This window comes from Dermacentor albipictus, chromosome 1 (genome assembly GCF_038994185.2).
Source record: "Dermacentor albipictus isolate Rhodes 1998 colony chromosome 1, USDA_Dalb.pri_finalv2, whole genome shotgun sequence".
Classification (NCBI taxonomy): Eukaryota; Metazoa; Arthropoda; class Arachnida; order Ixodida; family Ixodidae; genus Dermacentor; species Dermacentor albipictus.
Genome location: NC_091821.1, coordinates 55,659,700 through 55,672,108, shown reverse-complemented (window position 1 = coordinate 55,672,108; position 12,409 = coordinate 55,659,700). Strand labels below are relative to the sequence as shown.

The 12,409-nt window shown below is 46.0% G+C and overlaps 5 non-coding genes across 5 annotated transcripts; all 5 read right to left on the bottom strand.

Moving 5' to 3' along the window:
• On the bottom strand, positions 1 to 72 carry TRNAP-UGG (transfer RNA proline (anticodon UGG)). Its single transcript has one exon. It is a non-coding gene; the product is annotated as a tRNA-Pro (tRNA).
• A 6,308-nt stretch (positions 73 to 6,380) lies between these two features.
• On the bottom strand, positions 6,381 to 6,452 carry TRNAP-CGG (transfer RNA proline (anticodon CGG)). Its single transcript has one exon. It is a non-coding gene; the product is annotated as a tRNA-Pro (tRNA).
• Positions 6,453 to 6,655: 203 nt separating this feature from the next.
• TRNAP-AGG (transfer RNA proline (anticodon AGG)) lies at positions 6,656 to 6,727 on the bottom strand. Its single transcript has one exon. It is a non-coding gene; the product is annotated as a tRNA-Pro (tRNA).
• A 203-nt stretch (positions 6,728 to 6,930) lies between these two features.
• On the bottom strand, positions 6,931 to 7,002 carry TRNAP-AGG (transfer RNA proline (anticodon AGG)). Its single transcript has one exon. It is a non-coding gene; the product is annotated as a tRNA-Pro (tRNA).
• A 2,803-nt stretch (positions 7,003 to 9,805) lies between these two features.
• On the bottom strand, positions 9,806 to 9,877 carry TRNAP-AGG (transfer RNA proline (anticodon AGG)). The gene has a single exon. It is a non-coding gene; the product is annotated as a tRNA-Pro (tRNA).
• Between the last annotated feature and the right edge of the window lie 2,532 nt (positions 9,878 to 12,409).

Here is a 12,409-nt window from a genome sequence, read left to right as displayed (position 1 = left end):
GGGCTCGTCCGGGATTTGAACCCGGGACCTCTCGCATCCAAAGCGAGAATCATACCCCTAGACCAACGAGCCCACCCGGGGGAAATTGGCAGTCGCCTTTTCCTGTCTCTCCCCCCTTCAATCTTCGTCTTTATCTCTCACTTTTTGACCTTTCCTGTCTCCTTCTCTCTTCTTTTTACTTCTTTTTTTCCTGGCGGCAAGGGTTAACCCTGTGTGGCTATCCAACCTTGGGTACACCATATTCGGTTATAGTGACGGCGTACGACTGGCGTCGTGCAGACTTGTATTCAAGCTCTGCCGCGTCCCCTCGTTGGGCTCCGTGGTAGGCGGTACTACCATTCGGCGTTGTTGCCGAATGTATACATTTTTCATGGAAACTTCTTTCCCTTCCCTTGCTGATCGCCCTCAGAAACGAGGGCGCACCGAAAAGGTCTTCAAGTTCTTTGGACGCCATACCCAGAATTTTCCGCGCTTCCACGTTATTCATTCCGAAAAGCCAAACAAAGCAGTGCGAAACATTTCACCATTCCTTGTTTCAAAGTCCCTGACTGATGTTTTTGGTCCAGGATACAAGGTGTCGAGGATGGCAAGCGGCGACCTCCTCTTGGAGCTCCGCGATGTAAAACAATATGAGGAACTACCGCAACTAGTGTCATTTGGGGAGACCCCCATAACAGTAACCCAGCACCGTACAATGAACACCACCCGCGGCGTTGTCTCGGACGATGACATGCTAGAGCTCACTGAAGCTGAACTCTTGGAGGGCTTCAGTGAACAGAATGTCAAAATGTTAAGCGAATTAAGATCAGGCGAGACGGTAAAGAGATCAATACGAAACACCTGATACTCACTTTCGGTTCAAGGGTCCTCCCTGAGTCCATCGAAGCCGGTTATATCAAACTTCGCGTTAGGCCATACGTGCCCAATCCTCTCAGATGCTTTAAGTGCCAAAGGTTCGGCCATAGCTCACAGAACTGTCGAGGCCGGCAACATGTGCCAAGTGTAGTGACACTGAACATTCCTCCGAAGCATGCCAGAAGACTCCACATTGTGTCAACTGCGATGGCGAGCACGCCGCATACTCGCGCGCCTGCCCGTCCTGGAAAAGGGAAAAAGAGATTGTGACAATCAAAGTCAAAGAAAATATATCTTTCAAGGAGGCACGTAGGCGGGTGTCATACCTGTCTAAGAGCAGCTTTGCCCATGTGGCGCGTAAGGGGGCAGCGTCACAACGGCCTCCGGCGGCTGTCCGACCCACAGGCAGTGAGTCGGCAGTTACGCCACCTGCCCCCGCGGCGGTTATCCGTCAACCGAGGAGAAGGGACCATCCACCCCGAAGGTGGGTGCAGCCGAGGCTGCCCCAACCTCCGAGGCCCCTTCCAGCGCTGGCAACGGCCAGCGCAGCCAAATCCCTCAGGGAGCCCCATCGACCTCCGGGCTGGTGGGCGCAGAGGTCTTGCCCTCCAAGGCGGGGACTCCCTCTGAAAAGCTCTCGCTCGCAGGAGCGCTTGTCCGGCGCCTCACACGAGGCAATGGACACTACACCGGTCCCCAAGGCGCACCAAACGCCTAAGAAGCGTCGAGAATCGCTCGAACGCTTCAGAAAGAAGAAAACACGTACTACAGGGCCTCGAAAGGGCTCTGTAATATAAGGCATCCACTCCGTTTTCCATAAACACAGCACCAATTTACCTTAAACATGGATACACAAATAATTCAATGGAACATCAGAGGTCTCCTTAGAAACCTTGATGATTTGCAAGAACTCATCCACAAACATAATCCGAAAGGGCTGTGTTTACAGGAAACACACTTAAAATCTAAACACACAAACTTTCTCCGTACCTATGTTATGTTTCGCAAAGATCGCGATGATGCCGTCGCATCATCGGGTGGTGTTGCGGTTCTTACTCATAGAAGTATTGCGTGTCAACCTTTACAGCTACAAACGCCCCTTGAAGCAGTGGCGGTTCGAGTTGTCCTACTAAACAAACTCATCACCATTTGCTCCCTTTACATACCCCCGCATTACCAACTGAACAAACATGAATTTCACTCTTTGATCGATCAATTGCCAGAACCTTATGCTGTTCTTGGCGATTTCAATGCGCACAGCTCCCTGTGGGGCGACTCTCGTATGGATGCGCGAGGTCGCCTTGTTGAACAGTTCCTTTTTTCTTCTGGAGCGTGCCTTCTCAATAAGAAAGAACCCACATATTACTACTCTCTTGCAAACCGATCCTTTTCGTCAATAGATCTTAGTATAGTCTCCCCGTCTGTACTGCCCGAACTTGAATGGGAAGTTACCGACAACCCTTACGGTAGCGACCACTTCCCTATACTGCTAAGATCACATAAAGAAAACGAATATCCACCATACGCTCCTAGGTGGAAGATTGAGACAGCTGATTGGGAGAAATTTCGATCTCTAATTAGTATCTCATGGGCTGACCTGTCTTCGTTAGGAATTGACGCTGCAGTCGAGTTTTTTACAGCATTCATAATAGATGTCGCATTTAAATGCATATCAGAAGTAAAAGGCTTGGCCTGCAAACGGCGTGTCCCATGGTGGAATGACAATTGTAGGATCGCTCGTAAAAAACAGAACAGCTCGTGGGGGTTGCTACGCGCTTCTCCCACTGCAGAGAATCTAGTCAACTTTAAAAAAGCAAAATCCGAGGGCAGGCGAACCCGCCGACAGGCCAGACGAGAAAGTTGGCAGAAGTTTATATCGAATATTAACTCGTTCAGAGATGAGGCGAAAGCCTGGAACAGGGTCAATAGGATAAGAGGGCAACAAGCACATGCACTCCCTTTGGTAAACACAGAAGGCGATACCCTACAAGATCAGGCAGACTCACTTGGGGAATATTTTGAGAGCGTGTCAAGTCCAACAAATTATACACAATCCTTTCTCAAATACAAACAAACAGAAGAACGTAAGCCATTAACAAGAAAAGGTCGAGAGAATGAGCCTTACAACCGTCCTTTTAGTATTGCTCAATTGAGAGCTGCCTTGAGCGCATGCAAGAGCTCCGCACCAGGATCGGATCGAATCATGTATGAAACGCTCAAAAATTTACACACGGATACGCAAGTTACACTACTCACACTTTTCAACACCATCTGGGATGCAGGGTACCTTCCAATCGCGTGGAAGGAAGCCATTGTGGTCCCTGTTTTGAAACAAGGAAAAGACCCTTCCTCAGTAGCAAGTTACCGCCCAAGAGCCCTCACAAGTTGCATTTGTAAGGTGTTTGAAAAAATGATAAATTGGCGACTCATCTTTTTTCCTTGAACAGAGCAAAATGCTTGATCCTTATCAGTGCGGCTTCCGAGAAGGGCGCTCCACAACTGACCATCTTGTACGTGTAGAAGCAAATATCCGGGACGCATTTGTACACAAGCAGTTTTTCTTATCCATATTCCTCGACATGGAGAAGGCCTATGACACAACGTGGCGCTACGGCATCTTAAGAGACTTGTCAGAAATGCATTCATGGCAATATGTTAAACATAATAAAAAACTACTTGTCCAATCGTACATTCCGGGTAAAAGTCGGCAATGTACTGTCACGTCCTTTCATACAAGAAACTGGTGTACCCCAGGGAGGCGTGCTTAGCTGCACGCTCTTTATCGTGAAGATGAACACTCTTCGTGCTTCATTACCGCCGACTATTTTCTATTCTGTCTATGTGGACGACATTCAAATAGCTTTTAAGTCCTGTAACCTCGCAGTGTGCGAGAGACAGGTACAGCATGGCTTGAACAAAGTATCAAAATGGGCAGAGGAAAATGGATTTAAAATCAATCCTAAGAAAAGTTCTGTTGTTCTTTTTACACGAAAGAGAGGCCTGATCCCGGATCCTTGCTTAGAACTGTGTGGACACCAAATACCTGTAAACAAGGAGCACAAATTCCTAGGTATTATACTTGACGATAGACTTACTTTCATACCACACATTAAATATCTGAAAGAAAAATGTCTAAAAACAATGAACCTAATGAAACTTCAATCTAAGACTACGTGGGGTAGTGACAGAAAGTGTCTAATGAATATCTACAAGAGCCTAATTCGGTCACGATTGGATTATGGTGCCGTAGTGTACAACTCTGCCCCCCCGAGCGCGCTAAGGATGCTGGATCCTGTCCACCATCTGGGCATCCGCTTAGCAACTGGCGCTTTCAGAACAAGCCCGATCGAAAGTTTATATGCCGAATCGAATGAATGGTCTCTTCACTTACAGAAATCATACATTAGCTTTACATATTTCCTTAAAGTACGCTCCAATCCTGAACATCCATGTTTTCATAACGTTACCGATATGACGTGCGCTACACTTTTCAGCAATCGTCCCTCCATAAGACAGCCTTTCTCGCTGCGTGTGAAGCAGCTTAGCGATGAAATGCATGTCCCGCTCCTCGAGCATCGCCTAATGCACCTAACCAAGCTCTTACCTCCTTGGGAGTGGCAGGTGATACAATGTGACATATCCTTTATAAAAGTTACAAAGCACTCTCCAGAGGCCGAAATCCGAATGCATTTCCTAGAGCTCCAGCACAAGCACTCCTGCGCAGAGTTCTACACAGACGCTTCGAAGTCAAATGCCGGGGTATCCTATGCAGCCGTCGTCCCATCCTTCTCGGAATCCGATGTACTGCATACGGAAACAAGTATCTTTACGGCCGAGGCCTACGCACTACTCTCTGCTGTAAAGCACATAAGAAAATCGAAACTTCCGAAAGCAGCGATCTATACAGACTCTCTCAGCGTCGTGAAGGCCTTAATGTCACTCAACAAACATAAATATCCCGTATTTAATGAACTCTACACCGTCTTGTGTAAAGCGTGCGTATCTAAGCAGCATATAATTATATGCTGGGTGCCTGGCCATAGGAGCATCGAGGGCAACGTTCTGGCGGACGAGATGGCCACGTCTATCGCATCGCAAGCAGTTAACCCAACCGCTGAGGTGCCTGTCACAGATCTCAGGCCTTTCTTGCGAAGGAGGATGCGCGGCCACTGGCAACGCATGTGGGACGCGGAAACAGATAATAAGCTCCACCTAATTAAGCCACAGTTAGGACTCTGGCCCTCTGCTACAAAATCACACCGAACAGATGTCCTATTCTGTCGTCTAAGAATAGGACACACATTTGGCACCCACAATTTTTTACTCACTGGAAATGATCCCCCAACCTGTGGGAGATGCGGAGAGAGGCTGACCGTCCTCCATGTCCTCCTGGAGTGTCGGAAAGCCGAATCTGACAGAAAGAAACATTTTCCGTTAGCATACCGGCAGCATATTCCCCTTCATCCTGTAATGTTACTCGGCCCAGAACCGCTCTTCGACACTAACGCAGTCCTAAGTTATCTGAAAGATGTTGTGTTGCATGTTGTTAGCCCCACATGTTCGTAGCGTCTCCTCTCTTCAGAGGATGGCGCTGTGATAGTTCTTTCGTGTAGCACGTGCCTCTAGGCCCTTGTGTTTCAAGGGCTCTGGCGAGGCAACAGTGCTCCAGGCATTTTTACAATCTCATATATTTTCTATTCTGCATCATTCTTTTACGATGGATTTTAATGTTCATAGTATTCGTCATCTGTCATCGCCATAATTTTATAGCAAGTAGATTGTACGCACTCTACAGCGAATATTTTTAGGCCACTTTACAGCCAAGTCACATCTTCCACAATACATCGTCAACATCAGCAATTGTCATGGCGCTCTTTGGCCAAGCCTGGCCCTTGCGCCACAAAACACCACATATCATCATCAACATCACCACTTGTCATGGCGCTCTTTGGCCAAGCCTGGCCCTTGCGCCACAAAACACCACATATCATCATCATCATGCCTCTGGGCCCTTGTGTTTCAAGGGCTCTGGCGAGGCAGCAGTGCTCCAAGTAATTTTAACATCCTATATTTTTCTTCTTTGCATCATTCTTCCACGATGGATTTTGATGTTCATAGTATTCGCCATTTGCCATCGCCATAATTTTATAACAAGTTAATTTTACGCACCTTACAGCGAATATTTTTAGGCCACTTTACAGCCAAGTCACATCTTCCATAATACATCGTCAACATTACCACTTGTCATGGCGCTCTTTGGCCAAACCTGGCCCTTGCGCCACAAAAAAACCACACATCATCATCATCATAGACCAACGAGCCACCACGCTTCTTCTCGATTACGTGCTTTCACATTAGTAATATATCTTGACTGCCTACAAAAGGGAACTATGAATGTCTTTGATTCCGTCTGGACTAAAAGCGAAAGGAAGCAAAACAGCGAAGACAAATGTGAATAATTGCCCTTTAATATTATTCGATCACATTCCGGTGGGCTGCAAAATTGAACACGAAGAAATATGAGTGGGCTCGTCCGGGATTTGAACCCGGGACCTCTCGCACCCGAAGCGAGAATCATACCCCTAGACCAACGAGCCACCACGCTTCTTCTCGATTACGTGCTTTCACCTTAGTAATATATCTTGACTGCCTACAAAAGGGAACCATGAATGTCTTTGATCCCGTCTGGACTAAAAGCGAAAGGAAGCAAAACAGCGAAGACAAATGTGAATAATTGCCCTTTAATATTATTCGATCACATTCCGGTGGGCTGCAAAATTTAACACGAAGAAATATGAGTGGGCTCGTCCGGGATTTGAACCCGGGACCTCTCGCACCCTAAGCGAGAATCATACCCCTAGACCAACGAGCCACCACGCTTCTTCTCGATTACGTGCTTTCACCTTAGTAATATATCTTGACTGCCTACAAAAGGGAACCATGAATATCTTTGATCCCGTCTGGACTAAAAGCGAAACGAAGCAAAACAGCGAAGACAAATGTGAATAATTGCCCTTTAATATTATTCGATCACATTCCTGCGGGCTGCAAAATAGAACACGAAGAAATATGAGTGGGCTCCTCCGGGATTTGAACCCGGGACCTCTCGCACCCTAAGCGAGAACCATACCCCTAGACCAACGAGCCACCTCGCTTCTTCTCGATTTTTTTTTCTTTATTCCAGTCCTCGACATATCACAACACAAATTCCTAAATGATATAAACAAAGACCAAAGAAGCAACCAGGAATGAATACACAAGTGGAACACAGAACAGTAATATCTACATTCGTTGCCGTCCGCTACTGTGGCACGACGTTGTCTGATTAAAATTCCTTTAGTGCTGTCAGGGGTTCAACCCTCGACAGCCACTCAGGAACAGGCTGTTGCAACTTCTGCACTTCGACATACCGTTGCATGCATTCACAGAAGTATAGACGCGCCGGTCGGGCATCCGGGTCACAATGGTAACCCGACATTCTTGCGCGCCATAAACAGTGGAGACCCGTAAGCATGATCAGGTCGTACGGGAAACCTTCGTCGTCATATACTGGCAGAAACCTGATTCCGTGGGGATCTATAGGTAGCTCCTTTTTTAGAGTCCTTTGTAACACGTCCCAGAAGAAGACCCCTTCCCAACAGTGGATGAAGACATGATCTATGCTTTCTGTTTTTTTACATATAAGGCAGTGGGTTCCCCATGGCATGTAGAACCCACGTTGTTCAAGAAAGATTTTAACAGGTAGGGTACCGGTGTGTAATTTAAAGAAGAACGATTTTGTGGCTGGTTCAACTGGCATTTTCTTCACCCTTTTCAATACATCTAGGCCTGGGCCTCCACTGTACGGGGCTCTGTACATGGGTACCAGCAAAACACTGTCACATAAATCACGATATAACTTTTTTCCGTTTTACACTCCACAAATATGCACTAGAAAAACGAACACGCAAAAAGGAGACACTCTGAATTATTTCCCTAAAGAAACCACGAACTGGTCCTGGCATTATTTCGGTGCCTACAACGAATTCGGGAAGTGATCTTGACAACCTCATTTGGATAACGGTGCGTAGAAATGGGTCATTTGTGTCTCGAAAAAATAAGAACCTCTTTACTAGTTGACGCAAGAAGAGGTGCGCCAACCCCAGACCACCATCCTTCACGCGCCGGAAGAGATTATCTCGGCTACATCGCTCCCAGCTCGATGCCCACACGAAAACAGCGAACACGCGGTGCAGTTTCTGCACATTAACCCGAGAGCACTGTAGGACCTGCATTACGTACCAGATCTTTGTTACGAGAAACATGTTGCACGCTGTTGCTTTCGCGAACATTGACAGGTGGCCGGCGTTCCATCGGTCGGCTTTTTCTTTTATTTCTTTTGTCCGCTCCTTCCAGTACTCGCTACTGTCCTTGTAGGCATCAAGGGGTGCGCCAAGGTACTTAACTGGCGTCGTGACCCAGGTGACGTTCGAAAAGTGGTCTGGTGTGGACGCCCATCCCCCGTGCCAAAACCCCAAACATTTCTGCCAGTTCACGAAGCTATTAGTGGCATTACCAAACTGTCTGGCGATACTCACAGCGTTCAATACACTTTGCGTATCTTTACAACATACAGCCACATTGTCAGCATATGCCAATAACTTCACCTCTGCTGCTTGGAGGCAAAATCCCTTAATGTATTCATTTTCAATGATGGCCTGACATAGCGTTTCTATGTAAACACAATGCAGGAGTGGGCTGAGTGGACAACCCTGGCGAACGGAGCGCTTCACGTTAATGGGGGCCCCCAGCATTTGATTAATTATAAGTCTCGTATAGCAACTTCGGTATGCCATGGTCACCCCCTCAGTGATTATGTGGCCAAAATTAACATGTTCAAGGATGGTGAGCGATATGTCGGGAGAAACGCAATCAAACGCTTTCTCCAAGTCAAGCTGGAGGATCGCAACTGCATCACACATGGCATCACAACACTCCAGCACACACTTCAACTTATGAATGTTAGTGAAGATGGTTCTTCCGCGAATGCCACACGTCTGGTGTGGGCCGACTACTTCCTTAATGACTGACTGCATACGCCGTGCCAGCACCTTCATCAGTATTTTGTAGTCGCAGATAGTAAGCGCTATGGGTCTATAGGAGGAAAGTTGCTTGAGCTTCTCGGTCTCTTCTGTTTTAGGTATTAGTACTGTATGGGACTGGCCGAAGGATGGTAGAAATATTTTCATTTCGTATGTTTCATTGAAAACTGCGGTCAAGATAGGAGCTAAGTGGCTTGTGAACGATTTGTACCAAGCGGCGCAAAGACCGTCTGGACCTGGTGACTTGCCAGGGTTCAGGTCTTCGATGGCCTTTATCACTTCCTGTTACTTATCTGTCCTTCCAACGTTTCTTTAACGTCACTCGACAGCTGTGGCATTCGCTGCAAAAATAAGTGCTTGAAACTTTGCATGTTGACGGGCCTGAATGCGAAAAGCTTTTCGAAATGTTCAAAGAAGGCACGCCCTATATTCTTCATATCAGTTACTACCACCCCGTTATATTCGATGGCCTCAACCTGTTTGCGTCTGGAGTGCTTTTTTTCTAGTCCCACTGCTCTTTTCGAAGGCATTTCCCCGCATGCTAGTCTTTCTGCTCTCGCACGCACGAGCGCGCCTCGATAACGCTCTTCATCGAAAACCTCGAGCTTTTTCTTAATAACACGCATATCTTCTTGATAAGCGCCGGGTTGCATGCATTCTAGCGTCACAACGCTTCTTCTCGATTACGTGCTTTCACCTTAGTAATATATCTTGACTGCCTACAAAAGGGAACCATGAATGTCTTTGATCCCGTCTGGACTAAAAGCGAAAGGAAGCAAAACAGCGAAGACAACTGTGAATAATTGCCCTTTAATATTATTCGATCACATTCCGGTGGGCTGCAAAATTGAACACGAAGAAATATGAGTGGGCTCGTCCGGGATTTCAACCCGGGACCTCTCGCACCCTAAGCGAGAATCATACCCCTAGACCAACGAGCCACCACTTTTTTTTTCTTTATTGCCTGTTTTCTTTTACAGGTGGTGGAAACAGAGAAACATGAATGATAAAAGGAAACACTTGGACCAAGTCTTGGTCCGGTGTGCTCACATTAAAATTTCTTCAAGTTGCACAATTCGTCCAAGAGAGGTAGCCAGTCAGGGGGCTCTGGTTGCGCTTTATACAGTTCGCGTATATAATCCACGTTTACAATGAAATTTTCCCTGACAGGACGTGCGTGAAGGTCGGCATTGCGAACCGCCATTCTAGTCTGCCAGATGCTGTGAAGTGCTATCAGCATGAACATGTCGTACGAGACGCCGTTTTCATTGTCCACACTCAGAAAACGAATGCCATAACTCGTGATGGGTAGGTCCTTTTTCAATGTGCGCTGCAGAATGTCCCAATGGAATACGGCGTCCCAGCAGTAAAGAAATACGTGTTCTACCGTTTCGGGCGTCTTACAAAGTAGACAGTTTGTCGTCCATGGAACGTAGAGTCCCTTACCAGCTAACCATTGCTTTACTGGGAGCGTCCCAGAATGAAGTTTAAAGAAGAAAGTTTTTGTTCCCGGTTTCACGTTCATCTTTTTAACCCTTCTTAGCACGTCTTGTCCGGGTCCGACATTGAATAAAGTTCTGTACCGCGGTGTTGGCAACAAACAGTCCACATGGTCTTTGTAAAGTGTTTTCCGTTTTACAGAGGACAAATACTCTAGTGAAAAGCGCACTTTCAGAAATTGAAAAGAATGCACTACTTCACGCAAGAATCCAGTCACATAATGGTACATATTGTTATTCGATGACACAACAAATTCTGGAACGTGTGAACAAAGCCTTAATTTTATTACAATTTGTAAAAAGCCATTTCTTTGGTCGCGGAGAAAAATAAAACGAGACACAACTTGCCTAATAAATAAATGACACAAACCCAATCCACCGTTTCGGGCCGGTAAGAATAAATTTGAGCGACTTGTTCGTTCCCAGGTCGATCTCCACACAAACACGGCGAAAATCCGGTGAAATTTCTGCACATTCACCCGCGACATACAAAGGACTTGGAACACACACCATATTTTGGCTATTAAAAACAGGTTGCATACATACGCCCGTGCAAAAATTGAGAGCTCCCGCCCACCCCAGGCGTTTGTTTTTTGCCTGATTGTTTCTGCTTCGTCCTTCCAGTACTCGTTGTTGTCACGATAAACCTCGAGTGGCACCCCTAGGTACTTCAGTGGGCGGGTTTCCCATTTTACATTTACGTATACATCAGGCTTCATATTCCAATTACCATACCAAAACGCAGTTCTTTTATCCCAGTTAATCATGCTGTCATGGAACAAAATTGTTTGGCTGTATGAACAACTTCATGTATGCTATGCCTATCTTGACAGAGTACGGCCAAATCGTCAGCATATGCAAGAATCTTTACTTCAGTACTCTGTAATCTAAATCCGTGCACGTTTGAATTTTGGATAATTGATAAGCAAAATGGTTCTAGGTATATGGCAAAAAGTAAGGCTGAGGCCGGGCATCCTTGTCTGATAGAACTGAGTATGTCAATTTCTTCACTCAGCGTCCTATTAACTACCAGGCGTGTTACACATTGCGAGTACGCCATCTTTAATCCATCAAGAAACACAGTTCCAACTTGCACATGTTCTAACACGTTGAACAACACTTCATGGGAGACACGGTCAAAAGCTTTTTGTAAGTCTAATTGCATCATTGCTATTCGGTCTCCAAAGTCATCGCAAATCTCTAAGACACTTCTTACTACTTTATATTTGTCGTAATGCTACGACCTTTTATGCCACATGTCTGGTGCGGTCCTACAATGCTTTGAACGACATTCTGCATTCTTTTGGCCAACACCTTCATGAAAATTTTGTAATCCGTATTCAAGAGGCTAATGGGTCGATACGACGTCACAGACTGAAGTTTGATATCATCGTCCGATTTGGGGATTAAAACAGTGTGCGCTTCAGTGAAAGACCGTGGTAGCTTCTTTTTATACCCCTCTTCGATAACTTCGAACAGCGCGCTGGCAATCTCTTCTTTAAACATTTTATAGAATTCTGCTCCGATTCCATCTGGGCCAGGTGTCTTTCCAGTGCTTAAGTCATCGATAGCTTTTTTAATCTCCTGTATACTGATAGGGACCTCCAAACTTTTTTTAGTTTCGTCGTCAAGCTTGGGCACTAAGGAAAGGAAACCTTCACTAAATCCACTCGCCATCGGAATACGTTTTCCAAGCAAATCGCGATAGTGTTCAAGAAACGCGTTGATTATCTGACTTTTTTCTTTCGTCAGTCTGCCATTGTGCATTATTTCCTTAACTTCTTTTCTTCGTGCATATTGCTTTTCATCACTTAGTGCCCGCTTTGTCGGTGTTTCGCCCATCCAAATCTTTTCTGTTCTTGACCTAATAATAGCACCTCTGTACTTTTCTTTATCTAAAAGTTCCAGCTTGTTTTTGGTATTTTTGATTTCTTCAGTGAACGAGCCCGGTTTCACACTCTCTTCCTTTAATAG